Source organism: Dermochelys coriacea, chromosome 8, assembly GCF_009764565.3.
Source record: "Dermochelys coriacea isolate rDerCor1 chromosome 8, rDerCor1.pri.v4, whole genome shotgun sequence".
NCBI lineage: Eukaryota > Metazoa > Chordata > Testudines > Dermochelyidae > Dermochelys > Dermochelys coriacea.
The window spans coordinates 35,225,993-35,253,000 of NC_050075.1; the positions used below are offsets into that span (position 1 = coordinate 35,225,993).

A 27,008-nucleotide genomic window follows, 5' to 3' on the forward strand; every position below is an offset into this window, starting at 1 on the left:
GCAAATGGGGCAGGTAGTAAAGGGCAAAGCTGGGGGGTAGGCAGTCTGGGGGGGGGGCACATGTGCCCACGTGCACTTGCACAAGTCTTTTTTTAAGCTGGCTGCTGCTTGTGGCCCAAAGGGTGGAAATAGGGCGTGGCAAGCCAATCAAGCAGCTGAGTCCAGAGGCAGGAGCTGAGGCAGATGGTATACAGCCGGTGGGGGTGGTTGAGGGGACAGCGGTGGTGGTAGTAGTGGTGGGGTTTGGGGGGGACACACAGATGGATTGGGGGGCAGCTCCACGCCACACCCTGTGTCCCTGGCAACACAGTCAAGACCCCCACCACAAGAGCAAAGTTTGAAAATTACTCAGTCTTAGGCCCCCTCCACGGTGGTCTGTAAAGTCTCTAGGTGCTCCTCCAATGGTAGATGATCCTCTTCTTCTCCTCCTCGGGCTTCAGCAGCTCCAGGCAGCAGCCTCTGCAGCAGCAGCAGCAGCTCCAGGAACTCCAGGTGGTGGTCCAGGCAGGCAGAAAGGACCCCTCTCAGGTGGTGGTGGTGGTATCCACAACAGCAGTGGCTGGGGTCCCTCACTCCTCCTCTCTGGAGAGTGGGCTACCAGCCCCCCCTCCGGGGGCTGCAGTTGCAGCAGTAGCAGCACCCGAGAGTGGGGGTCCAGCAGCCAAGTAGCAGAGAATGGGGGGTGTCTGGCCCAGCCAATGGAGCAGCTGGAGCAGCAGGAATAGCTTAGGGCCCAGGAGCAGGAGTAGCAGCTTCCCACCTCCCTCCAAGCTAGAAGGCTATGGAAGAGTAGTCTTACTGGGATCCGGGAAGTGGGCGGGCGAAGCCCGTCCACTGCTAAAGGATCCCCCCCAGCCTAAAAGGGGGATCCACAGGACCTAGATGCCCAAAAAATTCCAGGGGACAACTAATAAAATAACAGGGATAGGAGTGCAGTCAAAGGGTCAAACGAAGGGAACCGGACGGGGACACTGAGCAGAGAACCCCGGACAGCGCCCACTGCTCCTCAAAGTGGCAAGGGAGTCAGAGGAACTCTGCCCGGATACGTGAATGGACCGAGGATCGGAAATAGGCCCCACAGTCACAGGAGACTCCATCGGCCAACCTCCTCACTCTGGTTTTGTAGATGGCCATTTTAGCTAGGGCCTGGAGGAGGCTGACCAGGAGATCCCGTGACTTTGTGGGGCACGGATAGGGAGTGCACAATGAGAAGGTGAGGGGAGAAGTGCAACCAAAAACGTAATAAAATATTGGTGAGGAGCCGGAACAGGGGCTGCAGCCTGGCACACTCGAGTATACATGTGTCAGGATATCCCTCACGCCGCAAAAGGGACAGGTGTCTGGGATTGAAGTGAACCGCGCCAAGTACACGCCCGTGCTCATGGCTCCGTGAAGGAGCCGCCAACTGACATCCCCGGCGGGCCTTGGGACTAAGGTGGAATATAGGCTGGCCCACCGGGGCTCCTCACCCTCCAAAGGTGGCAGGAGGTCCCGCCATTTTGTATCAGGCCGGGACACGAGGGTGTGGACGTGAAGGGTGTGGAGCACGAGCGTGTAGAGATGTTTTCTTGGCGTGGTTTGAAAGCAGACCGGCTGCAACTCCTGCAGCCGGCTTCTAGTGAAGGGGTGAAGGGCTCGGTTGGGACCACGGGGCAGGGGTCCAATTAAAAGGTCCGGCGGGCCTGGGGTAACGGGTGGGCGGGGCGTGCCCTTCTGCAGGACCCGGTCGAGATGAACCCGAGCAGCGGGCGGCAAAGCGGCCTTCACCTCCTGAAGTATGCGCCGGGGAGTACAAGGTCTGGAAAGCCCCATGCGCTGAGCGAGCGTCAGGGGATCCAGCCAGTCTCCCCGGTCATAATCCAGGAGGTCTCTGACTCTTGTGACCTCTGCCAGGACCAACCTCTGGTGCACCGAGCAGGACTCCGCCACCTGCACACGGAGCTGGGGGTTGTGTAGCAGGGGTTCCACGAGGAGATCTGCCCCCTAGGTGGCCGCCAGGGACCTGGTCGTTGTAAATAGATTCCAGGTCCGGAGGAGGTCCTGGTAGATGACCGGCAGCCCGGAGAGGTCTTGCGGAAGGCCTCTCGGATGGAGATAAAGGAGCTGCCGGTCGTATTGGAGCCCTCGGAAACGGCGCAGGAAAGCGTAGGCCAGTATGCTCCACGCCGGACTACCTGCACCATAAAGGAGCCTCTGCAGGGTCTGGAGGCGGAAGACATGGACCTGAGTGAGCAGACATTTTAGGCCCTGCCCTCCCTCCTCCAGAGGTAGATGAAGAACCCCTGCAGGTACCCAGTGCAGTCCTGACCAAAAGAACTCCAGAATCGATGTCCGGAGCTTGGCCAGAAAAGCCGGGGCCGGGACCAGGGTGTTGAGCCGGTACCAGAGCATGGACAGGACTAGTTGATTAAGCACTAGCGCTCTCCCTCGAAGGGAGAGGCACCGGAGTAGTCCTGTCTATTTCCGGAGCCGCTCTATCACCCCGCCCTCTAAATTCTGCCAGTTCTCTGGTGGAGAGGGATGCGTGGCGGAAAGGTAAACGCCCAGATAGAGCAGCGGACCCATGCTCCACCAGATGGCCTGAAGCGCGGGTGGGAGGGAGCTCGCCTGCCAACAGTCCCCTACCACCAAGCCAGAGCTCTTAACCCAGTTGACCCGCGAAGAGGAGGCTGCCGAATAGATGGCCTGGCCAGCCTCCACCCGCACCAAGTCGCCCGCGTCTTGGACCACGAGGAGCACGTCATCAGCGTAAGCCGACAGGATCAGCCGCAGCTCCGGCTCCCGCAGCACCAACCCTGTCAACCTTCTTCGGAGGAGACAGAGGAAGGGCTCGATCGCCAGAGCGTACAGCTGGCCTGAGAGGGGGCACCCCTGCCGTACTCCTCGCCCGAAGCTGACCGGTTCGGTCAGGGTCCAGTTGAGCCTGACCAAACACTCTGCGGAGGCGTACAGCACCTGGAGAAAATTCACAAACCTGGGTCCGAAGCCAAACGCCTGCAGAGTGCTCAGGAGATACCCATGATCCACCCTCTCGAACGCCTTCTCCTGATCTAAGGACAGCAGCGCGAACGACAGACCATCCCTACACCGAAGTTCCAATAGGTCCCGGACCAGATATAGGTTGTCGAAGATGCCATGGCCCGGGACGTCGTAGGTCTGGTCTGGGTGGACCACGTCTGCCTGCACGGACTCTAGCCGCAGCGAGATGGCTTTTGCCACGACTTTGTAGTCCGTGCTGAGGAGCGAGACGGGACGCCAATTTCGTAAATCGCGGAGGTCCCCCTTCTTATGCAATAAGGCCAGCACGGCTCGCCTGCACGAAACAGGGAGGACCCCGCTCTGCAAAGACTCGGCCCAGACGGTGACTCGGTCAGCCCGTCCATGCCTGCAGATTTATTGGTGGGCATGCGACGGAGGGCTTCCGAGAACTCAGCCAGAGTGAGAGGCACCTCCGGGGAGAAAAGGCTTGCGTTGAAGGCTCTCGCCCTCCCGCACATCTCCACCGGATCCATGATGGTGGTGCCATCTCCTGCCAGTAGGCAGATGATATGTTTCTTAGCCCCCCTCTTTTTCTCCAGGGCGTAGAAGAAGCGGGAGCTGCGATCCATCTCCCGAAGGAGACGGATGCGGGATCGAACAAAGGCACCCTGGGCCTGATGGTCCTCGAGGGTCCGGAGCTCCTCCCGCTTCTCCTGGCACGCTCCGCAGAGGGGTGGATCCTCGGGGCTGGCGGCCACACGCCTCCGCAGCTCTAAGACCTCCCATTCCAACTGCTCTATCGCCGCATCCCTCCGTCGGCTGGCGCCCCGGGTGTAGTCACGGCAGAAGAGCCAGGCGCGCACCTTCCCTGGGTCCCACCACCGCCGCGCCGAGGGAAAGGCACGCCGCTGCCCTCGCCAGGCCAGCCAGAACTCCCGGAAGGACGCCACGAAGCCCGCATCCTCCAGCAAGCTGTTGTTAAAATGCCAGTAGGCCGGCCCCGGCCTCTCCGCGCAGAGGGAGGCTGTCACGGTGGCTATATGATGGTCAGAAAATGGGGCCGGCCGGATGCTGGAGGAGTGGGCTTGTGAAAGATGAAAGCGTGATAAATAAATGCGGTCCAACAGGGAGTGGCGCGACCGATGGGCCTCCACCCGGACAAAGGTGAACGTGGAAGTGTCATCCGGGTGGTGGTCGCGCCAGACGTCCACCAGGGAGTGGTGTTCGACTATCTCCTGGAGGACGGTGACGGCGGCGGTCTCGCTCCTCAAGGGTGATGTTAAAGTCCCTTCCCAGGACCAGGCACTCCTGAGGATCCAAGGTGCCGAGGAAGGCGGACGCCTGCTGATAGAATTGCAGCCGCTCCGGGCTCGCTGTTGGGGCATAGATGTTGACGAGGTTGACTACGAACCCCTCCATGCGGACCCGGAGGTGCAGCAGGCGACCCGGCACAGCCTCGGTGACCCCCAGCACCTCAGGCTGTAGGTCGGGGGAGAACAGGGTCGCCACTCCAGCCGTACGAACTGTGAGGTGGCTAAAGTAGACCCTGTCCCCCCAATCCAGCTGCCAGCTGTCTTCGGCGGTCAGATCCGTATGGGTCTCCTGCAGGAAAACCACAGAGTACCTCCCCTCCCGAAGTAGGAGAGCACCTGGGACCTGCAGAGACCTATCCTACAACCATGGGTGTTCAATGTTGCGATGGTAAAGGGTGCCATGAGGAGGGCTGGGGGGGATCCTCACCAGTAGGGACGCTTGCGGCTCCCGCAAGCAGTCCGTGACTCACCCCGTAGGTGAGTAAGGAGTCACGGAAGTGGCGGACCCGCTGGTAGGCCACGGCGCCCTGCCTCCCGGTCCCTTTACCCTCCCCCATGAGGGCCCTTGCGGCCCGGAGGATTTGATTAAAGTCCCCCCATCACTGGAGGGCAAGCTGGACTTTGTTGTGGGAGCCATGGACGTCTTCTAGGAACTCCCGCAACTCCTCTCGCAGCGCATGGGGGGCTGGGGTTATGGTCTGGTTACTCCCCGACGGGGCCCTTGGTACAGCCCCCTGGCCCAGCGAGATGGGCAGACAGGGTGTGGACCCCCGATGGGGCTCTTGATGGGTTGACCTGAATGCTGGGGCGATAGGGGGCGGCGGAGGTAGGATAGCAGCCCCTGGTGGGTCGGGACGGGTAAACACAAAGGCCACTCCCTGGGAGTCATGTGTTGGAAAGGGGAAGGAGACAGTCCCAGGGGTGGCAATAATATCTCGGGAGGTGGGCGGGACAAGAGCAGGGGCAGGGGTAGAGGTGAGAGTCTGGGTTGGGAGAGGGCTCTCGCTGATGCCGGGCGCAAGCTCTCTGGTGGATTTGGCAGCCACGGCATCAGGAGGTGGACTTTCTTCTGTAGGGTCCTCTCCCGGAAAGGAGGTCGAATGCTCCTCACCAGTGAGGGATGCCCCTGGTGGCTCAGGTTCCAGCCGCGTGGCACTGGCCGTCGCCTCAAGTGGCTCGGCGGCTCTCAACGGGGTGCCCTCTGCAGCCGGGTTGATGGAGGAGTCCAGGGGCTCCTCGGAAGTGGGAGCAGAAGCAACGGTTAGGGGGAGGGAACATGGGGAAAGGGGGGCTGGAGTGAAGTCGCCCAGATCGAGACCCGCTGGCATAGGATCGTCCTCCCCCTGGGTGACCGGGGTCAGACCCAGGGCCTCGATCTCCTCATATATAGATGGGAAATTGTTTTCCGGTACCCCGGGATTCTCCCCGCCGGCACCTGACGCGACAGTTACTTCGGGGCACACTGGGGTTTCAGATGGTGCCTCGGGGGTCTTGGAAAGGAGGGATTCCCGTGGAGGGGAGATACTGCCTCCCAGTACTGCCATGTCTTCCCCAGCCGGCTCTGGTGGATGGAACACACCCGTGGGTAGAGCGGAAGGCTCGGCATTAGTGCCCCCCTTCCTGGTCTTCCGGGGGGCCTCCGCGTCAGATGGGAGGAGCGGAGCTCGAGCCTTCCGCTTGCCCCGCTTCCCCTGGACTAGGGCCAAGCCCTCCATGGCATCATCCGGGGGCTGGCTAGCAGGGGTTGTGTCAGGGGGCAGAGGCGATGGCTCAGGGACTCGAGGGGGTAACGGTGGGGTAGCACAAGGGAGGGAAGATTCCCCTTGGGGTGGGCCCTCTCCCATGCTTTGCGGTGTCCCTGCCGCACCCTCCTCCACAGGCCCCGCCAGATTGCAAACAGCGGGGGCGGGATTCTCCCGCTCGTCTGGGCATAGTGGGGGAGGTGCCCCTTGGGCCTGAGCGGGAGCAATGGTGGACTGGGAAGGAAGAGGGGTGGTTTTGGGCGCCGGGCAGCCAGGGGTGCCGGTGATGATGGGGCCGGTGCCCTGCCGGGGCTCGGGGGTCCCGGATGCCCCTCCTTCCTGGGCCAGGGGGCAGTCCCTCCAGACGTGCCCCATCGCCCGGCAGAGGTAGCACCGGGCCTCCCCCGTGGAGTAATGCACCCGGTAATGGGCCCCTGGTAGGGGACTAGGAAGGACCCCTCCAGGGCCTCTCCATCACGCGCTGCCGGCGGCAGTTGAAGCTGCACTTGCCGGCGGAACGAGAGGACGTGATGGAGGGCGGGGTCCTTGCAGCCCAACGGGAGAGGGCTGATGACAGAGATGGGCTTTCCCAGGGTAGAGAGGGCAGGTAACAGGGCGGCATTGGGAAGAAAGGGAGGGACAGAGGTCAGGACCAGGCAGACGCCCAGATCCTCTAGCGGCTCTAAGGGGACAAAGACGCCCCCCACCACCAGGCCCTTCTCCACCGCCTCCTGGGCGGCGGCCTCCGATGTTAAGAAGAAGACGACCTTGCCATATGTTTTGGAGGCCGCCACAATGGCCGTGGGCCCCACCACCCTTGCCAACGCCCACACATAGGTCTCCACGTGGGGCAAGGCGGGCACCAGGAGGCAACGGACGCCATGCTTCCTGGTCATGGTGGGAAAGGGGCCCCGGCCGCTATAGATGGTAGTGGAGGCGGAGGGCTGGAGAAATGACGTAGCAGCAGGTGGGGGGGCTGCTGCCACCTGGGCGTATGCTCTGGCGGCTGGGGGAGGGACACCTGCAGAGCTGGTGGAGGGAACAGCAGGGAGGGGCGCCCCAGCTGGAGATGGGGCTGGGACATTGGGGGCAGCCCCTGCCATGGAGGGCCTGGTCTTCTTAGTGGGGTCCTTCCCCTTCTCCTTCCCTTGGCCCTTCCTGCCGGCTGGGGGGGCTCCCCCTGAATCTGAGGGGGGGAGAGACGTGGCAGCAGTGGAGGTCACCCCAATGCCCGTCGCTGCTGGTGCCCCAGCGGAGGCGATGGCAGATGGTTCGGCAGCGGAGGTAGAAGCTTGGAGGGGTAGCCGGGGGAGGGGGAGCTCGGGCTGCTGGAGGGGTCCCACCCATCTCATCCCCCGCCATCATGAGCAGGGTGGGAAGGAGAGACACCAGAAGGAGGAGGGGAGAGGGAAAGCAGGTCGACCACTCCTCCCTGCTAGGCTGCAGGCAAGGGAGGAGGGCACCAAAAGGGGTGGGCTGGACGGGGGGCAATCAGGGGTTAGGGGTCAGTCACCGACACAAGGTGGAATTCTGGCTTCTCTTGGTGCACTAGGGTGGGGGGGGTTACAACAACATTCAGGGTGCAGTAAAAGGGGTTGAAACTAAAATGGGGAGTTGCACAAGCGATAGGAGGGGGCATGGGCACACGGAGCGAGGGGCTAAGCGGTCTGGAGGTAGAACAGGGAAACCAAGGAGCTAGCTTCAGAGGCTGGGGTGGGGCAAACAAACAAAGGCTGCAGAAGGAAATGGGCGGGGCAGGCAAACAAACTGAAGCTAGTAGGGGGGGCTGGGGCAAAAGAGGGGGCAAAGCTACAAGTGGCAAATGGGGCAGGTAGTAAAGGGCAAAGCTGGGGGGTAGGCAGTCTGGGGGGGGGGCACATGTGCCCACGTGCACTTGCACAAGTCTTTTTTTAAGCTGGCTGCTGCTTGTGGCCCAAAGGGTGGAAATAGGGCGTGGCAAGCCAATCAAGCAGCTGAGTCCAGAGGCAGGAGCTGAGGCAGATGGTATACAGCCGGTGGGGGTGGTTGAGGGGACAGCGGTGGTGGTAGTAGTGGTGGGGTTTGGGGGGGACACACAGATGGATTGGGGGGCAGCTCCACGCCACACCCTGTGTCCCTGGCAACACAGTCAAGACCCCCACCACAAGAGCAAAGTTTGAAAATTACTCAGTCTTAGGCCCCCTCCACGGTGGTCTGTAAAGTCTCTAGGTGCTCCTCCAATGGTAGATGATCCTCTTCTTCTCCTCCTCGGGCTTCAGCAGCTCCAGGCAGCAGCCTCTGCAGCAGCAGCAGCAGCTCCAGGAACTCCAGGTGGTGGTCCAGGCAGGCAGAAAGGACCCCTCTCAGGTGGTGGTGGTGGTATCCACAACAGCAGTGGCTGGGGTCCCTCACTCCTCCTCTCTGGAGAGTGGGCTACCAGCCCCCCCTCCGGGGGCTGCAGTTGCAGCAGTAGCAGCACCCGAGAGTGGGGGTCCAGCAGCCAAGTAGCAGAGAATGGGGGGTGTCTGGCCCAGCCAATGGAGCAGCTGGAGCAGCAGGAATAGCTTAGGGCCCAGGAGCAGGAGTAGCAGCTTCCCACCTCCCTCCAAGCTAGAAGGCTATGGGAGAGCAGTCTTATTGGGATCCGGGAAGTGGGCGGGCGAAGCCCGTCCACTGCTAAAGGATCCCCCCCAGCCTAAAAGGGGGATCCACAGGACCTAGATGCCCAAAAAATTCCTGGGGACAACTAATAAAATAACAGGGATAGGAGTGCGGTCAAAGGGTCAAACGAAGGGAACCGGACGGGGACACTGAGCAGAGAACCCCGGACAGCTCCCACTGCTCCTCAAAGTGGCAAGGGAGTCAGAGGACGCCGCCCAGAGGAACTCTGCCCGGATACGTGAATGGACCGAGGATCGGAAATAGGCCCCACAGTCACAGGAGACTCCATCGGCCAACCTCCTCACTCTGGTTTTGTAGATGGCCATTTTAGCTAGGGCCTGGAGGAGGCTGACCAGGAGATCCCGTGACTTTGTGGGGCCACGGATAGGGAGTGCACAATGAGAAGGTGAGGGGAGAAGTGCAACCAAAAACGTAATAAAATATTGGTGAGGAGCCGGAACAGGGGCTGCAGCCTGGCACACTCGAGTATACATGTGTCAGGATATCCCTCACGCCGCAAAAGGGACAGGTGTCTGGGATTGAAGTGAACCGCGCCAAGTACACGCCCGTGCTCACGGCTCCGTGAAGGAGCCGCCAACTGACATCCCCGGCGGGCCTTGGGACTAAGGTGGAATATAGGCTGGCCCACCGGGGCTCCTCACCCTCCAAAGGTGGCAGGAGGTCCCGCCATTTTGTATCGGGGCGGGACACGAGGGTGTGGACGTGAAGGGTGTGGAGCACGAGCGTGTAGAGATGTTTTCTTGGCACGGTTTGAAAGCAGACCGGCTGCAACTCCTGCAGCCGGCTTCTAGTGAAGGGGTGAAGGGCTCGGTTGGGACCACGGGGCAGGGGTCCAATTAAAAGGTCTGGCGGGCCTGGGGTAACGGGTGGGCGGGGCGTGCCCTTGTGCAGGACGGCAAAGCGGGCGGCAAAGCGGCCTTCACCTCCTGAAGTATGCGCCGGGGAGTACAAGGTCTGGAAAGCCCCATGCGCTGAGCGAGCGTCAGGGGATCCAGCCAGTCTCCCCGGTCATAGTCCAGGAGGTCTCCGACTCTTGTGACCTCTGCCAGGACCAAACTCTGGTGCACCGAGCGGGACTCCGCCACCTGCACACGGAGCTGGGGGTTGTGTAGCAGGGGTTCCACGAGGAGATCTGCCCCCTCGGTGGCCGCCACGGACCTGGTCGTTGTAAAGAGTTTCCAGGTCCGGAGGAGGTCCTGGTAGAAAACCGGCAGCCCGGAGAGGTCTCGCGGAAGACCTCTCGGATGGAGATAAAGGAGCTGCCGGTCGTATCGGAGCCCTCGGAAACGGCGCAGGAAGGCGTGCGCCAGTATGCTCCACGCCGGACTACCTGCACCATAAAGGAGCCTCTGCAGGGTCTGGAGGCGGAAGACATGGACCTGAGTAAGCAGACATTTCAGGCCCTGCCCTCCCTCCTCCAGAGGTAGATGGAGAACCCTTGCAGGGACCCAGTGCAGTCCTGACCAAAAGAACTCCAGAATCGATGTCCGGAGATTGGCCAGGAAAGCCGGGGCCGGGACCAGGGTGTTGAGCCGGTACCAGAGCATGGACAGGACTAGTTGATTAAGCACTAGCGCTCTCCCTCGAAGGGAGAAGCACCGGAGTAGTCCTGTCCATTTCCGGAGCCGCTCTATCACCCCGCCCTCTAAATTCTGCCAGTTCTCCGGCGGAGAGGGATGCGTGGCAGAAAGGTAAACGCCCAGATAGAGCAGCGGACCTGTGCTCCACCGGATGGCCTGAAGCGCGGGTGGGAGGGAGCTCGCCTGCCGCCAGTCCCCTACCGCCAAGCCAGAGCTCTTGACCCAGTTGACCCATGCAGAGGAGGCTGCCGAATAGATGGCCTGGCAAGCCTCCACCTGCACCAAGTCGCCCGGGTCCTGGACCACGAGGAGCACGTCATCAGCGTACGCCGACAGGACCAGCCGCAGCTCCGGCTCCCGCAGCACCAACCCTGTCAACCTCCTTCGGAGGAGACCGAGGAAGGGCTCGATCACCAGAGCGTACAGCTGGCCTGAGAGGGGGCATCCCTGCCGTACTCCTCGCCCGAAGCTGACCGGTTCGGTCAGGGTCCAGTTGAGCCTGACCAGACACTCTGCGGAAGCGTACAGCACCCGGAGAAAATTCACAAACCTGGGTCCGAAGCCAAACGCCTGTAGAGTGCTCAGGAGATACCCATCATCCACCCTCTCGAACGCCTTCTCCTGATCTAAGGACAGCAGCGCGAACGACAGACCATCCCTACACCGAAGTTCCAATAGGTCCCGGACCAGATATAGGTTGTCGAAGATGCCATGGCCCGGGACGTCGTAGGTCTGGTCTGGGTGGACCACGTCTGCCTGCACGGACCCTAGCCGCAGCGAGATGGCTTTTGCCACGACTTTGTAGTCCGTGCTGAGGAGCGAGACGGGACGCCAATTTCGTAAATCGCGGAGGTCCCCCTTCTTATGCAATAAGGCCAGCACGGCTCGCCTGCACGAAAGAGGGAGGACCCCGCTCTGCAAAGACTCGGCCCAGACGGTGACTAGGTCAGCCCGTCCATGCCCGGAGATTTATTGGTGGGCATGCGACGGAGGGCTTCCGAGAACTCAGCCAGAGTGAGAGGCAGCTCTAGCCAGTCTCGGTCGCCCACGCTGACCGTCGGGAGCTCCTCCCAAAGCACTCTGCAAACGTTAGGATCGGTCGGATCCGGGGAGAATAGGCTTGCGTAGAAGGCTCTCGCCCTCCCGCACATCTCCACCGGATCCGTGAGGGGGGTGCCATCTTCTGCCAGTAGGCAGATGATATATTTCTTAGCCCCCCTCTTTTTCTCCAGGGTGTAGAAGAAACGGGAGCTGCAATCCATCTCCCGAAGGAGACGGATGCGGGATCGAACAAAGGCACCCTGGGCCCGATGGTCCTCGAGGGTCCGAAGCTCCTCCCGCTTCTCCTGGCACGCTCTGGAGAGGGGTGGATACTCGGGGCTGGCGGCCAGACGCCTCCCCAGCTCTAAGACCTCCCGTTCCAACTGCTCTATCGCCGCATCCCTCCATCGGCTGGCGCCCCGGGTGTAGTCACGGCAGAAGAGCCGGGCGTGCACCTTCCCTAGGTCCCATCACCGCCGAGCCGAGGGAAAGGCACGCTACTGCCCTCACCAGGCCAGCCAGAACTCCCGGAAGGACGCCACGAAGCCCGCATCCTCCAGCAAGCTGTTGTTAAAATGCCAGTAGGCCGGCCCCGGCCTCTCCACGCAGAGGGAGGCTGTCACGGTGGCTATATGATGGTCAGAAAATGGGGCCGGCCGGATGCTGCAGGAGTGGGCTTGTGAAAGATGAAAGCGTGATAAATAAATGCGGTCCAACAGGGAGTGGCGCGACCGATGGGCCTCCACCCGGACAAAGGTGAACGTGGAAGTGTCATCTGGGTGGTGGTCGCGCCAGACGTCCACCAGGGAGTGGTGTTCGACTATCTCCTGGAGGACGGCAACGGTGGCCGGGCTCTGTTCGGTCCCCGAGCGGTCCCGCTCCTCAAGGGTGATGTTAAAGTCCCCTCCCAGGACCAGGCACTCCTGAGGATCCAAGGTGCCGAGGAAGGCGGACGCCTGCTGATAGAATTGCAGCCGCTCCGGGCTTGCTGCTGGGGCATAGATGTTGACGAGGTTGACTATGAGCCCCTCCATGCGGACCCGGAGGTGCAGCAGGCGACCCGGCACAGCCTCGGTGACCCCCAGCATCTCTGGCCGTAGGTCGGGGGAGAACAGGGTCGCCACTCCAGCCGTACGAACTGTGAGGTGGCTAAAGTAGACCCTGTCCCCCCAATCCAGCCGCCAGCTGTCTTCGGCGGTCGGATCCGTATGGGTCTCCTGCAGGAAAACCACAGAGTACCTCCCCTCTCGAAGGAAGGAGAGCACCTGGGACCTGCGGAGACCCATCCTACAGCCACGGGTGTTCAATGTTGCGATGGTAAAGGGTGCCCTGAGGAGGGCTGGGGGGGATCCTCACCGGCAGGGATGCTCGTGGCTCCCGGCGGGCCGCGCAGCAGTCCGTGACCCACCCTGTAGGTGAGTAAGGAGTCACGGAAGTGGCGGACCCGCTGGTAGGCCACGGCGCCCTGCCTCCCGGTCCCTTTACCCTCCCCCATGAGGGCCCTTGCGGCCCGGAGGATTTGATTAAAGTCCCCCCATCACTGGAGGGCAAGCTGGACTTTGTTGTGGGAGCCATGGACGTCTTCTAGGAACTCCCGCAACTCCTCTCGCAGCGCATGGGGGGCTGGGGTTATGGTCTGGTTACTCCCCGACGGGGCCCTTGGTACAGCCCCCTGGCCCAGCGAGATGGGCAGACAAGGTGTGGACCCCCGATGGGGCTCTTGATGGGTTGACCTGAATGCTGGGGCGATAGGGGGCGGCGGAGGTAGGATAGCAGCCCCTGGTGGGTCGGGACGGGTAAACACAAAGGCCACTCCCTGGGAGTCATGTGTTGGAAAGGGGAAGGAGACAGTCCCAGGGGTGGCAATAATATCTCGAGAGGTGGGCGGGACAAGGGCAGGGGCAGGGGTAGAGGTGAGAGTCTGGGTTGGGAGAGGGCTCTCGCTGATGCCGGGCGCAAGCTCTCTGGTGGATTTGGCAGCCACGGCATCAGGAGGTGGACTTTCTTCTGTAGGGTCCTCTCCCGGAAAGGAGGTCGAATGCTCCTCACCAGTGAGGGATGCCCCTGGTGGCTCAGGTTCCAGCCGCGTGGCACTGGCCGTCGCCTCAAGTGGCTCGGCGGCTCTCAACGGGGTGCCCTCTGCAGCCGGGTTGATGGAGGAGTCCAGGGGCTCCTCGGAAGTGGGAGCAGAAGCAACGGTTAGGGGGAGGGAACATGGGGGAAGGGGGGCTGGAGTGAAGTCGCCCAGATCGAGACCCGCTGGCATAGGATCGTCCTCCCCCTGGGTGACCGGGGTCAGACCCAGGGCCTCGATCTCCTCATATATAGATGGGAAATTGTTTTCCGGTACCCCGGGATTCTCCCCGCCGGCACCTGACGCGACAGTTACTTCGGGGCACACTGGGGTTTCAGATGGTGCCTCGGGGGTCTTGGAAAGGAGGGATTCCCGTGGAGGGGAGATACTGCCTCCCAGTGCTGCCACGTCTTCCCCAGCCGGCTCTGGTGGATGGAACACACCCGTGGGTAGAGCGGAAGGCTCGGCATTAGTGCCCCCCTTCCTGGTCTTCCGGGGGGCCTCCGCGTCAGATGGGAGGAGCGGAGCTCGAGCCTTCCGCTTGCCCCGCTTCCCCTGGACTAGGGCCAAGCCCTCCATGGCATCATCCGGGGGCTGGCTAGCAGGGGTTGTGTCAGGGGGCAGAGGCGATGGCTCAGGGACTCGAGGGGGTAACGGTGGGGTAGCACAAGGGAGGGAAGATTCCCCTTGGGGTGGGCCCTCTCCCATGCTTTGCGGTGTCCCTGCCGCACCCTCCTCCACAGGCCCCGCCAGATTGCAAACAGCGGGGGCGGGATTCTCCCGCTCGTCTGGGCATAGTGGGGGAGGTGCCCCTTGGGCCTGAGCGGGAGCAATGGTGGACTGGGAAGGAGGAGGGGCGGTTTCGGGCGCCGGACAGCCAGGGGTGTCGGCGATGACGGGGCCGGTGCCCTGCCGGGGCTCGGGGGTCCTGGATGCCCCTCCTTCCCGGGCCAGGGGGCAGTCCCTCCAGACGTGCCCCATCGCCCGGCAGAGGTAGCACCGGGCCTCCCCCGTGGAATAATGCACCCGGTAATGGGCCCCTGGTAGGGGACTAGGAAGGACCCCTCGAGTGCCTCTCCATCGCGCGCTGCCGGCGGCAGTTGAAGCTGCACTTGCCGGTGGAAGGAGAGGACGTGACGGAGGGCGGGGTCTTTGCAGCCCAACGGGAGAGGGCTGATGACAGAGATGGGCTTTCCCAAGGTAGAAAGGGCGGGTAACAGGGCGGCATTGGGGAGAAAGTGAGGGACGGAGGTCAGGACCAGGTGGACGCCCAGGTCCTCTAGCGGCTCTAAGGGGACGAACACGCCCCCCACCACCAGGCCCTTCTCCACCGCCTCCTGGGCGGCGGCCTCCGATGTTAAGAAGAAGACGACCTTGCCATACATTTTGGAGGCCGCCACAATGGCCGTGGGCCCCACCACCCTCGCCAACGCCCGCACATAGGTCTCCACGTGGGGTGAGGCGGTCACCAGGAGGCAACGGACGCCATGCTTCCTGGTCATGGTGGGAAAGGGGCCCCGGCCGCTATAGATGGTAGCGGAGGTGGTGGGCTGGAGAAATGATGTAGCGGCAGGCGGGGGGGCTGCCGCCACCTGGGCGTATGCTCTGGGGGCCGGGGGAGGGATACCTGCAGAGCTGGTGGAGGGAACAGCAGGGAGGGGCGCTCCAGCTGGAGATGGGGCCAGGGCATTGGGGGCAGCCCCTGCCATAGAGGGCCTGGTCTTTTTAGCGGGTCCCTTCCCCTTCTTCTTCCCCTGGCCCTTCCCGCCGGCTGGGGGGACTCCCCCCAAATCTGAGGGGGTGATAGACGTGGCAGCAGTGGAGGTCACCCCGGTGCCCGTCGCTGCTGGTGCCCCAGCGGGGGCGATGGCAGATGGTTTGGCAGCGGAGGTAGAAGCTTGGGGGGGTGACAGAGGGGCAGGCGGGGGAGTGGAAGCTCGGGGTACTGGAGAGGTCTCACCCGTCTCATCCCCCGCCATCATGAGCAAGGAGGAAAGGGGGGACACCAAAAGGAGGAGGGGAGAGGGGAAGCAGGTCGACCACTCCTCCCCGCTAGGCTGCAGGCAGGGGAGGAGGGCGCCAAAAGGGGTGGGCTGGACGGGGGGCAATCAGGGGTTAGGGGTCAGTTACCGACACAAGGTGGAATTCCGTCTCCTCTTGGTGCACTACGGGAGGGGGGATACAATAACACTGAGTACCTGGTACCACGATAAGTGAAATGGCAGCTGCTCCAGGTCAATTAAGACACCTGGGGCCAATTAAGAACTTTCCAGAAGGCAGGGAGAAGGCTATGTTGATTGGGACACCTGAAGCCAATCAGGGGCTGGCTGAAACTAGTTAAAAGCCTCCCAGTCAGTCAGGTGGGTGTGCATGTCAGGAGCTATGGGAAGAAGTTGTGCTGTTGGAGAGGCTGAGTAGTACACACCATATCAGGTACAAGGAAGGAGGCCCTGAGGTAAGGATGAAGTGGAGCTTGAGGAAGTGAGGGCTGCTGTGGGGGAAGTAGCTCAGGGAATTGTACATGTCATGTTTCTAAAAGGTCAGCTACCATAGCCGATACTATTAGGGTCCCTGGGCTGGAGCCTGGAGTAGAGGGTGGGCCTGAGCTCTCCCCCCCACCTTTGCTCCTGATTAATCACTGAGACTGGGAGACAACAGAGACTGTGCAAGGAAGGATAACTTCTCCTCACCTTCCTCGCTGGCTTATGGTGAAAATGGCTCAGTAGACTGTGACCCTTGTCTCTAGAGAAAGAAGAGTTACGTGGAGGGTCACTGTGAGCCTCTGAAGCTAGCAAAATCCGCCAGGAAACGCGGGACCCACGGAGACAAGGACAGAGCTTTGTCACAATACACACACCTAAAAATAGTGTATGTTGTGTAATTTTTTTTTTTTTTTAAGTTCAGATAACAGATAAGGGGCGGGATGAAACGTAACCAACTGAGTAGAGCACAGAAACATAAACTCATGGAAGAAAAGAAACAAAAACTAGTGAAATTTTCCAAAATCTTCCAAAGGTGACATCATTTTTCAAAGCGAATCCATCAGAAGCAACATCTTTTCTCACTAGCACAGACATCGTACACCTTCTTCTCTCAGTAGCACAGACACATGTAGGTGTTTCAGAGACTGACCCTTCTTCTGTTGGTGAAACAAACACCATTCCAGAACATGTGGATGTGTCAGAGACTGTAACTGATCATCCTACTCCTGGTGGTAAAACAGACATTGTTCGAGAAGGTGTGGATGTGTCAGAGACTGAACCTACTCATGCTGTAAATAATAGGAGAAAAGATCCTGGTATGTGGGTTGATTTCATTACTGATGATGTAGCTTACTGGATAGATCGTGGACCAAATGACTGTCAACACCACACTGGGCTATTTGAGAAATCACGTCAGACTTTTACCAATAGCAAACAAACAAGATACTGCCCACAAAAAATGTTTTTCATCATGAAAGCAAATGGTGAGAAATACACTTGAGAATGGCTACTGTATTCACCATCAACAGGGTCTGTGTACTGTTTTGTTTGCAAACTTTTTGCATATAAACCTTCAAGATCCCGGTTTGCTGCAGATGGATTTAGTGACTGGCGGAATACTATTTTAATTGAACAACATGAAAATAACACTACTCACAGAGATTCAATGTTGACATAATTAAATCAATGACGGGGCTTTGGATTGACACAAAAATTGGAAGAACAAATTAAAGGGGAGCGTGAATACTGGCAACATGTCTTGCAGTGTGTTATAGCTGTTATTCAAACATTAGCTGAACGTGGTCTGCCTTTCCGGGGATCAAATGACACATTTGGATCATTGCAGAATGGACATTTCTCGGGATTGTTGGAGCTTGTGGCTCAGCTTGACCCATTTTTAGCAGGCCATATCTCAAAATATGGGAATGCTGGCAAAGGTAACCCATCATACTTATCCAAGACAATATGTGATGAACTCATTGGTCTAATGAGTGACAAAGTTCATTCAGCTATTGTGGATGAAATAAATACTGCTGGATACTTCAGATTATCTGTTGACTCTACATCTTATCTTTCACATATTGATCAATTGAGTAATGTACTAAGATATGCGTATCCCACAGATGGAAAATCAGTTGAACAACTTATAATATTCCTCAATTTGAAAAGCCACACTGGTGAAGAAATGGCAAATCAAGTACTGCATCATCTGTGCCAAGTTTGCAAAATAGATTTCTCAAAGTGCAGAGATCAATCTTATGACAACCCTGCCGACATGTCAGGGCGTTATCAAGGAATGCAGAAGACGCTTTTAGAACAGAACAAATATGCCATATTCATACCATGTGCTTCACACACTCTCAGTCTTGTTGGCCGCAGTGCTGTTGATTGTTGTCCGGTGGCAGTAAATTTCATCTCAACAGTCCAGTTACTTTATCCATTTTTCTCTGCCTCAACACACCGCTGGACAGTTCTTAAAACATATTTGGGCAATGATCTTGTGTTGAAATCTCTTTCTAATACTTGCTGGGAGGCACATGCAGTGGCAACAAGTGCAATTCTGGAGTCCTACTCAAAGATTGTGGCTGCATTAGAAAGTATAGCTGAAGACCAATCACAAAAGGGAGAAACTATACGAGAGGCAGAAAACATTGCAAATAAGATTCAAGAACTAGATTTTGTATTCATGTTGACCATGTGGAATTAAATTTTACAACACTTTTACTATATAAGTCAAGCTCTCCAAGAAAAAGAATTGGGATTTGAAAACATGTGCAGACCTGTCAATCATTAGCAGACCACTTACACACTTTGAGGAATGATTTTGAAAGATTTGAAGACATATCAAAAAAAACCAACTAAAAAGAAGCCCAGTCCCACCAGCAAATCAGGAAAAAACAAGCAAGTGATAGCTATGCAACAGAAACAGCATTGAATCCTAGAGACAAATTTCACGTATCTACTTACTACGCTATAATTGATGCACTTGAAGCTCGTATGAAGAGGAGAGGTGAAGTGTACAAAGAAGTATCAAGTAGATTTTCTTTTCTAAACGATATGGACTTATCTGACTGACAATATTCACAAGGTTTCCAAAAGCTAGTTGACTCATACCCTGTTGACTTGAACACGAATCTCTGTGGAGAAGTACCGCAGTTCCACTGTTATATGCATGCAAAGTTTAATGAAACAGGAAAAATGAAATTCAGTCAGATTGATCTTCGTGACACAATATTGAAAGACTGAATACAATGTGTATTTCCAAATGTAGAGATTGCACTATGTATTTTTCTAACATTGATGATTACTAACTGCACCGCAGAACACTCCTTTTCTCAGTTGAAAAGAATGAAAAACCCTCCAGGAAACAACTATGTGTCAGGACAGACTTGATTCACTTTCCCTATTGTAAAAAGAAAAGGAGTACTTGTGGCACCTTAGAGACTAACAAATTTATTTGAGCATAAGCTTTCGTGAGCTACAGCTCACTTTATCGGATGCATTCAGTGGAAAATACAGTGGGGAGATTTATATACACAGAGAACATGAAACAATGGGTGTTACCATACACACTGTAACGAGTTATCAGGTAAGGTGAGCTATTACCAGCAGGAGAGTCGGGGTGGGGGGGAACCTTTTGTAGTAATAATCAAGGTGGGCCATTTCCAGCAGTTGACAAGAATGTGTGAGGAACGGGGGGGGGGGAATAAACATGGGGAAATAGTCTCCAAGGAGAGACTTCTGAATTGGAATTAATTTGCAAACTGGATACAATTAACTTAGGCTTGAATAAAGACTGGGAATGGATGTGTCATTACACAAAGTAAAACTATTTCTCCATGTTTATTCCCCCACTATTCCTCACACGTTCTTGTCAACTGCTGGAAATTAGCCCCCCCCCTTGATTATCACTTCAAAAGGTTTTCCCCCCTGCTCTCCTGCTGGCAGTAGCTCACCTTACCTGATCACTCTTGTTACAGTGTGTATGGTAACACCCATTGTTTCATGTTCTCTGTGTATATAAATTTCCCCACTGTATCTTCCACTGAATGCATCCGATGAAGTGAGCTGTAGCTCACGAACGCTTATGCTCAAATAAATTTGTTAGTCTCTAAGGTGCCCAAAGTACTCCTTTTCTTTTTGCGGACACAGACTAACACGGCTGCTACTCTGAAACCTTTCCCTATTGTGTAGGGAAGCGGACATGCTTCGTCGAGTGAGCTTCGATGAACTTACCCAGAATTTTGCAATCAGAAAATCTAGAAAGAAGCTATTTTAATTTCAGCATATGTATGATTTTGAAAAATAAAATTTTATTTTACAGTATAATATTGTTTTTATTTTGAATTACATATGGGGGGGGCACCATAATCTTTTCAGTGCTTAGGGCCTTTATTGGTCTTAATCCAGCCCTGAATAGGCCATTGGGCATATTTACCACTAACAGTCAGCCTAATTTTGGCAATTAATTTATCGTTATCCCATCGTACCATCCCCTCCATAAACTTACCAAGTTTAGTCTTGCAGCCAGATATGTCTTTTGCCCCCACTGCTCCCCTTGGAAGGTTGTTCCAGAACTTCACTCCTCTGGTGGTTAGAAACCTTCGTCTAATTTCAAGTCTAAACTTCGTGATGGCCAGATTATATCCATTTGTTCTTGTGTCCACATTCTGCCCCCCAACCCCCTGTCCTGAGCCCCCTTGTACACTCCGCACCCCAACCCCCTGACCTAGCCCTACATTAATGGCCCTGCATGCAATTTTCCCACCCGGATGTGGCCCTCGGGCCAAAAAGTTTCCCCACCCTTGCTCTACTGCCTTCCCATTGCCTCTGTTTCTGGTGGGGGCAGGGGAGAGGTCCTGGAATCCAGTCTCTCTTCCCCCTGCCACAGAGCTCCTACTCCCTGTAGGAGCTTCTTAATGTATGTCCTGGAAGGAAGTAGTCCTTGGAACTCTTTTTCTGCTATGACAATCGTAACTTTGTGGCCTTGGGGAAGTCACTTAACTTCCCAGTATGTCAGTTTTTTCATCTTAATCTCTGAGGCAGGTAAATGTATATATTATAAAAAGAGATCATTAAATCATCTATGGTGACCTCATATGGTTTGTGAGTTTAAATTAATTAATGCTAGAAAAGCATTTTATGAGTGTGTTGGAAGGTACTATAGACACCACACACAGGAAAGACAGTCCCTGCCTCAAAGAGCTGCATTCTAAATGTTTCCCCTCATTTTGGGTTTCCCCTCCCCAAATTAGGGAAACAAACTATGCAGAAAGAGTGGTCAAGTGTATAAAATAAACTGAAACAAACAGAAAAGCATTCTGTTTTGAGCTAGAACAGGGGCTTCCCAAACTGTGGTACACATACCCCTGGGGGTATGAGACGCATCTTTAGGGGCGAACACAAAGAGAAATTGTGTAATGGTGGATTTTATTTATTGCATTTTCATAATAAGCTACTCGGACAAAGCTTTAAACTGGGAATTTGCTATATGAAATATGATAGTTAATTAACAGGAAGCTGAACCAATGAGAACACAGATGTACAGAACCCTCACCTCCAATCACCCTACAGCGCATGTTCAGTTACCCATCAATTGTCCAGTCTAACTGAGCTCAGCACTTAGGGGGTTTTTTCGGTTGTATGTCTCACTATATGTGTACGGAGCAGTGAAATATGGACAGATAGCTAAAGACCAGTAGTGTTAAGAATACACAAAGTATCAGTGACAAAAAGGGTAAGGGTACACAGGCAGCTGATAGATCTGGATGGGCGTAGGCAGTAAGAAAAGTTTGGGAATCTCTGAGCTAGAACAGTATGTAACAAGTAATCCTTTAAACAAAAAAAATCATCTGAGTGACTCAAGTTGGCAGTTTTCCCTTACACTGGCTTTAACATGAGCACAAGTTTGTACATTGTGTGAGAGCTTGTTTATGGGATTGATAGTTGCTCTGCCATGCTTTAGAAGCCACTAGAGTTTTTATGTGAAGGCTGAAGCTTTTATTGATCTGTTCTCTCTCTCTCTCTCTCTCTTTTTTTTTAAAAAGAACAAAACTAGAACTTTTCATTCAAAAATACCTGTCATATATGAATATTAAGCAGTAAAGTACTGATTTGGGAAGTGTCAAGGGTGGCACATGCACTCTTTGCTACCTCATGTATGAAGTGGTAGTCTGGATTCACCCACTCTTCTAAATTCTACACTAAATCATTTCTCCCCCACCTTAGATACATATGTAATGCTATATGTTACCTTCTATAATACAAATTAAACAGTTTAGGAGAGGCACTGAGATGAAAAGCATTCACTGCGGAAGAAATAACAATTGTGAAAATTATGTAACAATTGAATAAAAATTGTGCTGGTAGTGATGGGAATTTAGAAATGAATTACAATATTTAATGCTTTTCAGGATTATAGCACTAAATGGTGTTCCACTTGATTAAAAATCCCCAATTCAAATACTTTACACCTGAAAACACACTTGTCAACTTTTTCTTATCCAGCTGGAAATTGACCTTTGAATCAATACTCTACAAATTATATACACACAAATGTTCACTGCCGAAAGTAGTTAATATTGGAAAAATTGTGTCCGCTTATTCAGATGCTAACTTCTGAAATAGATTAACACAGTTTGACAGGTCATATGAAAAATACAGAATAGTTATACTGTTCCCTAAAAGACACAGTTGCACAAGAAAGCATGTGGTATATGGACAATTTATACACCTCAGTAGGTGTTTGAGAAACTGCTGTAATACAATTTTAAACTATTCCTATCCTGTCAGAGCTGAACACAAGGCTCACAAGACCAACCCTGTGGTTGATCCATCTCAGACATGCAGCAAGAAAAAGCTGGGGAGGGCCATTACCTGAAGTGAGGGGCAGAACCCTGGAAGCTCTTGTTATTAGTGAGAGTGATGATCTCATCCTGGCTGTTCCTTTAGGGGTCAAGGTGGGTGAAGCTCTCCCTAATCCACTTTCTTCTCATAATTGACCAAGGTCTCAGGTGCGTGAATCAAGATCCTCTTCCAGGCCCAGAAGCTCTCAATATTCTTAGCTCCTTCTGCCTCCCTCTTCACAAGGCTGAGAAGAGGGAGGATTATGCACCACCCACAGATTAGTCCTCAGTACACGTGGAAATGGATCAGATGGTAGGGTAAAATCTCCTTTGTGTTCCTGCTGACCATGGCTTTGGAACAATTGGAGAGAGACAGCCGCTAGAGAAACCACTGAGGTTTGACTCTGATCTTGGTGCTGGCTGGGACAAGACATTGGGATTTTAGTACTGTCTAGATTGCTGTGCAGGGCAGATGTGATCAATAAAGCTCACAGTCAGACTTGCATCAGTGCCCAGATGTAAGGACCACACCATAAATTGGGAGACAACAGGCAGTCTAATGTGAAGAAAATATCCAAACTGGAATAAAGCCAGGACAGTGGGGTTGATATCCTTTGCTTTTGTGCTTGGAAAAAGCGTCATGGGATTTATCATTCAATAAGTTTTCTGTTGATGCTTTACAAACAAAAAGTCATTTCCTATCACAGATATTACAATCTAAATTTGACTTTTAATGGGCAAAAGTGGTCAGGTTGTCCTACATCTCATCTAAAAAGCTTTGTCTTATCATTGCTACTCTACAGTACTGTAGCACATAATGGAGTTAGTTAAGTGGATTAAATATATTCTAAGGTTAGATTTATGTGTCTGTGTTCTAAGGATTTAATGCTGGAACTTTATAAATTCTGCATTTCCTATAATTACTCTCCCAGCCCTTTAACAACATCAGCACAGATTTAGTGCTAATTCTCTCCCTTTTCAAATTGTTCCAGGCAATGAAATTATCTTGTTGTTTTCTGTGCCCTGAAATGGATTAAAAAAAAAAATAGCTCTTCCCTGACTGGTGACTTCAAACAGGAGGCAGTTCCCCCTCCACCCCCAAAAGCTCATAATTCAGATATAATTAAACTATTCCATATTGAAGAGTGAATTCATCCCTCCCCTTTGCAAAGCAACCAAAGCAAATCAGTCTCGTAAACTTTGCCCAGTCAGAAAATGTAATTGGAGTGAAAAGTATTGATTATGAAATAATTTCCACAACCTGAAAGTGACAGTACAATTTCTACAATTATTTTAGTCACCAAGCCTTCAGCTTCACACACAGAAATGGAAGTACAATACCATTCTGTCTTCATGTGACTGCAAGGTGGCATCACAACTTTAGTGGAAAGGATTACATACAATAAATCTGTTAGTCTCTAAGGTGCCACAAGTGCTTCTTTTCTTTTTGTGAATACAGACTAACACGGCTGCTACTCTGAAACCATACAAAAGTCAGTGTTCTTATATTTTTGCCAGGATCTTCTAATGTACAACAAAGGTTTGTAATGAACCTACTATGCAAGGAGTGCCTGTAGCCTCACACATTTTGGGGAGAGTAACATCTTTTTTCCATTGGATAAAGCAGTCAGTTTAGATTCAGGGTGAAATAGAGTATGATTGCACTGACAACAGTTACAAGAAGCCTGAGCTAAGGAGCTATACAAACTCCAGGTCTTAACTGGCCAGGACAGAAACTTGAAGCGCATTAGCATCATTATACTGACCAAATTCTAGTTTGGGTAATTAAAGTACCTGGGCAATTTCAATTGGAGCCAGTATTCTTTTTCATTTCCTATCCTGTGCTGTTGCCTAGCATTGCTGAGTGCTGAATGGCTTCCACTTTCTAGTCCAGTGTCAGTTCTGAGCGCTTGATTCATGGCTTAGAAAACCTATCTGAGGTAGGCATACAGTAGTGGAGCTCAGCAGGAGTGGACATGTTCCTGTGCCACTAATTATGGCCTTACAAGAGCCTGATGGGCATCTGACCTTGTGGTCTGCATATAATCTAACCTAAAATCAGGAATTAAGCATCTGGCAAGGGAGTGAGCGGACCTCTGTCATCTCAGACTTCTATGCAATTTCACACACCCATAGTTTTCAAAATCCCAGGGCTGTCACTGGGGTACTGTGCTGGATGCTACGGGGGCATGCTGCAATATGCTGGGGCAGGGTGAATCTAGGCAGGTCAGGACGTTACTAAACTCCCCACTGCACCCTTATCCACAGCGTGTGTCAATAAACCACCTGGTATGATCCATCACTGCCCGATATCCTGACAAAGGCCTTGTTCCTGTCTAGTGGGTAGGGGCTGTGAGAGGAGTAGACTGTCATGTGGAGGGCAGGCTGGGCATGACAATCGGGGGCCTGAGGGGGGTGGACTTGGGGCAGGCCTGTGCTGGGGGCAGGCCCACGAGGAGAGCAGGCCGAGGTGAGGGGCGGGGGCTTGGCACAGGCCTGTGCTGGTGACAGGGTCCTGTGAGGGGAGTAGGTCGGGGGGCAGGCTGGCACAGGCCCATGCTGATGACAGTCGGGGACACGTGAGGGGAGCACGCCGAGGTGGGGGCGGAGGGGCTGGGCACAGAGCCGTAGCTCGCCCCCGCCTAGTTCAATTCATCCCCCGCTCTGATCTGGAGAGAGAGAGAGCGAGCGTGCGGACAGAGGTAACTGGACTAACTATCGCGAGAATTCTCCAAGAGAACGAGAGATGTGGCGTGGCGGCAGTATGCGCGGGAGAATAAGGGCTTCCGCGAGATCTCGATGAGACGGCAACAAGTTGCGGGCGCAGGCAGGGAGCCTCGCGATATCTCAGAGGTAGCAACGCGGTGGGAATTCGCCAAATCTCGGAGAAGCGAGCGAGTGTGTGCGCGCGCGGAGGGGTAGTCGTTATCTCGCGAGAGCATAGTGAGACGTGTTTGTTTCTGGGGGTATCGCGAGAGGTGTGAGGCTCGCGCACGGGCTGCAGCCACCTCCCCCCCCCCCCCGCTGGAGCCGTTGGTGGTGGTGCGACAGCGGATGGAGACGCTATCGCGGGCCTGAGGTAGGCGCGGGGCTGGGATCCGCTGTTCTCGCCATGTTAGGAGCTGGTGTTGGCTGTTCCTCCTCTCCCTCACCGTGAGGCAGCGACGGGGGCCTGGGCCGCTGGTGACCGGAACGGGTAGGCCGGGCTCTATGGGAGGTGGTGACAAGGCTCTGCTCAGTGGCCGAAGCTTATGGCGGGTGCGTGTCCCCAGTGGTGTCGGGCCTGACGGCGACACGAGCTGGGCTTCAGCCGGTCCCTCGGGACATCAGCGTATGTGCGAAAGCTAAGCGGAGACTTCGGCGGGGGGGGAACAGTACAGCGCCCCCGGTCCAGGCCGCCCAGCAGGCCGCCCCTGCGCCGCGCTGCAGCCCTGGCTCGTGCGGGCCTGGTTTCCTCCATTGTCGTGCCTTGTGGCGCGCGCCCCCTCTCCCCGGCTCGGAGTACTGCGCTCTGCCCTTCCCCCTTAGCGAGCCGTGCGGACCCATGCCTTGCTATCGGTGCTTCCCCGGGCCCGTCACAGCGCCTCCTCCGCTGTACAGCGCTGCGCGTTCCTGAGCATGGATCGTCTCGTGGGACCTCCCTACCACATACCGTACTCCGCGCACCCTGCCTGGCCCCGATCGTATTGCAACGTAAACTTCCCCTTCGCCTGTCCCCAGGCACAGATCGTGCTGTACTGTGCGAACTCCCTGACTCTCATGACCCCATGTGAGTGAGTGCGTGCCTCGCTCCTGGTTTCTGTCCCTTGTAGGGGCTGCCTGCTCTCCCCCCACATTGCTCTTCACTGGGGTTCTGAGACACGCAGCGTCCTGCTGGGCCCCTTCCGCTGCAGTTCAGGGTACTCACTCTTCTCTAGCCTCTTTCACCACGTTGGATAACCCAGCCCCGTACCACGTGGTGAACTTGCCTCTAGTTGCTGTAGGTTCCTCGCCTGTGTTCAGAGGCAGGGGACCGGTCGGTGACTCAGGAACGCTGGTGCTTAAGCATATAATCCGTGTCCTCAGGTGGATGTTTACGTGCCCCAGGTGAAGTTTTTGTTCTTCCCAAATAGATTGTGTGGGGTGAGTAGCTTGCTTCATAAACACACATTCTGAGGCTAAACAGCACATTAATACATATGCCTTCTTGTAATAGCATCTCTGAAGGCTGTTGCTCCTGAGGACTTCCGGAGATGGTGATGTCTATCCTGGCCAAAGGCAGAGAAGGAAATATCAACTTTAAAAACATGTGTTTCTATTCTGTTTCACTTTCATGGAACTTGAACCGTGTGTGTGCTGCAAGTACTGCACAGGCATGTTTAAATCTTTGCCTTCTGGGCTCAGAAAAAGAAAACTTGTCATTTTCACCTTTTAAAATGATATATAACATTAACTTGAAATGTAGTCAACTTCAAAAAGTGAACTGAAATTACCATAAGTGTTGCACACACCTGGCAGAGACCCCCCCTTTTTGTGGTTCTATAGTTGCATTTTCTTTTTTAGAACAAAAAATTATTTTGTTGCCACTAGAGAGAGCCAGGCAAATAGGCAACTAGGGCCCTGATTTAGCAGACATGCACATGTTTTAACTTCATGCACAGGGCCTAAGTGACCACATACAAAACGCTGTTAAATGCATAAAATAGGGGGAAAAAGAGAGAGATTAAAAAGCTTTGAGTTATAGCTACATAAGTATTACTTTAGGTTAAAAATCCTCAGACAGAAATATGACTAAAAAAAGTCAAATGTCTT

The 27,008-nt window shown here is 54.8% G+C and overlaps 1 protein-coding gene and 1 long non-coding RNA gene across 14 annotated transcripts in view; one reads left to right on the plus strand and one right to left on the minus strand.

Annotated features, from left to right (window-relative positions):
• LOC122455448 overlaps positions 1-23,605 on the minus strand; it is a 35,145-nt gene extending 11,540 nt beyond the window's left edge. Inside the window, exon 1 of the long non-coding RNA XR_006273660.1 lies at positions 22,249-23,605. This is a non-coding gene — a long non-coding RNA (uncharacterized LOC122455448). The remainder of the gene's footprint in view (positions 1-22,248) is intronic.
• Positions 23,606-24,895: 1,290 nt separating this feature from the next.
• Positions 24,896-27,008, plus strand: part of MATR3 (matrin 3) — a 45,362-nt gene continuing 43,249 nt past the window's right edge. For 2 of the 13 annotated variants that reach the window (XM_038412183.1, XM_043490497.1), the window contains exon 1: positions 25,029-25,296. The gene's annotated coding sequence lies outside the window, so the exon portion shown is untranslated. Of the gene's footprint in view, positions 25,414-25,817; positions 26,304-27,008 lie in introns of all 13 variants that reach the window. The other 11 variants (XM_043490496.1, XM_043490494.1, XM_043490499.1 and 8 more) reach the window with 11 other exon arrangements.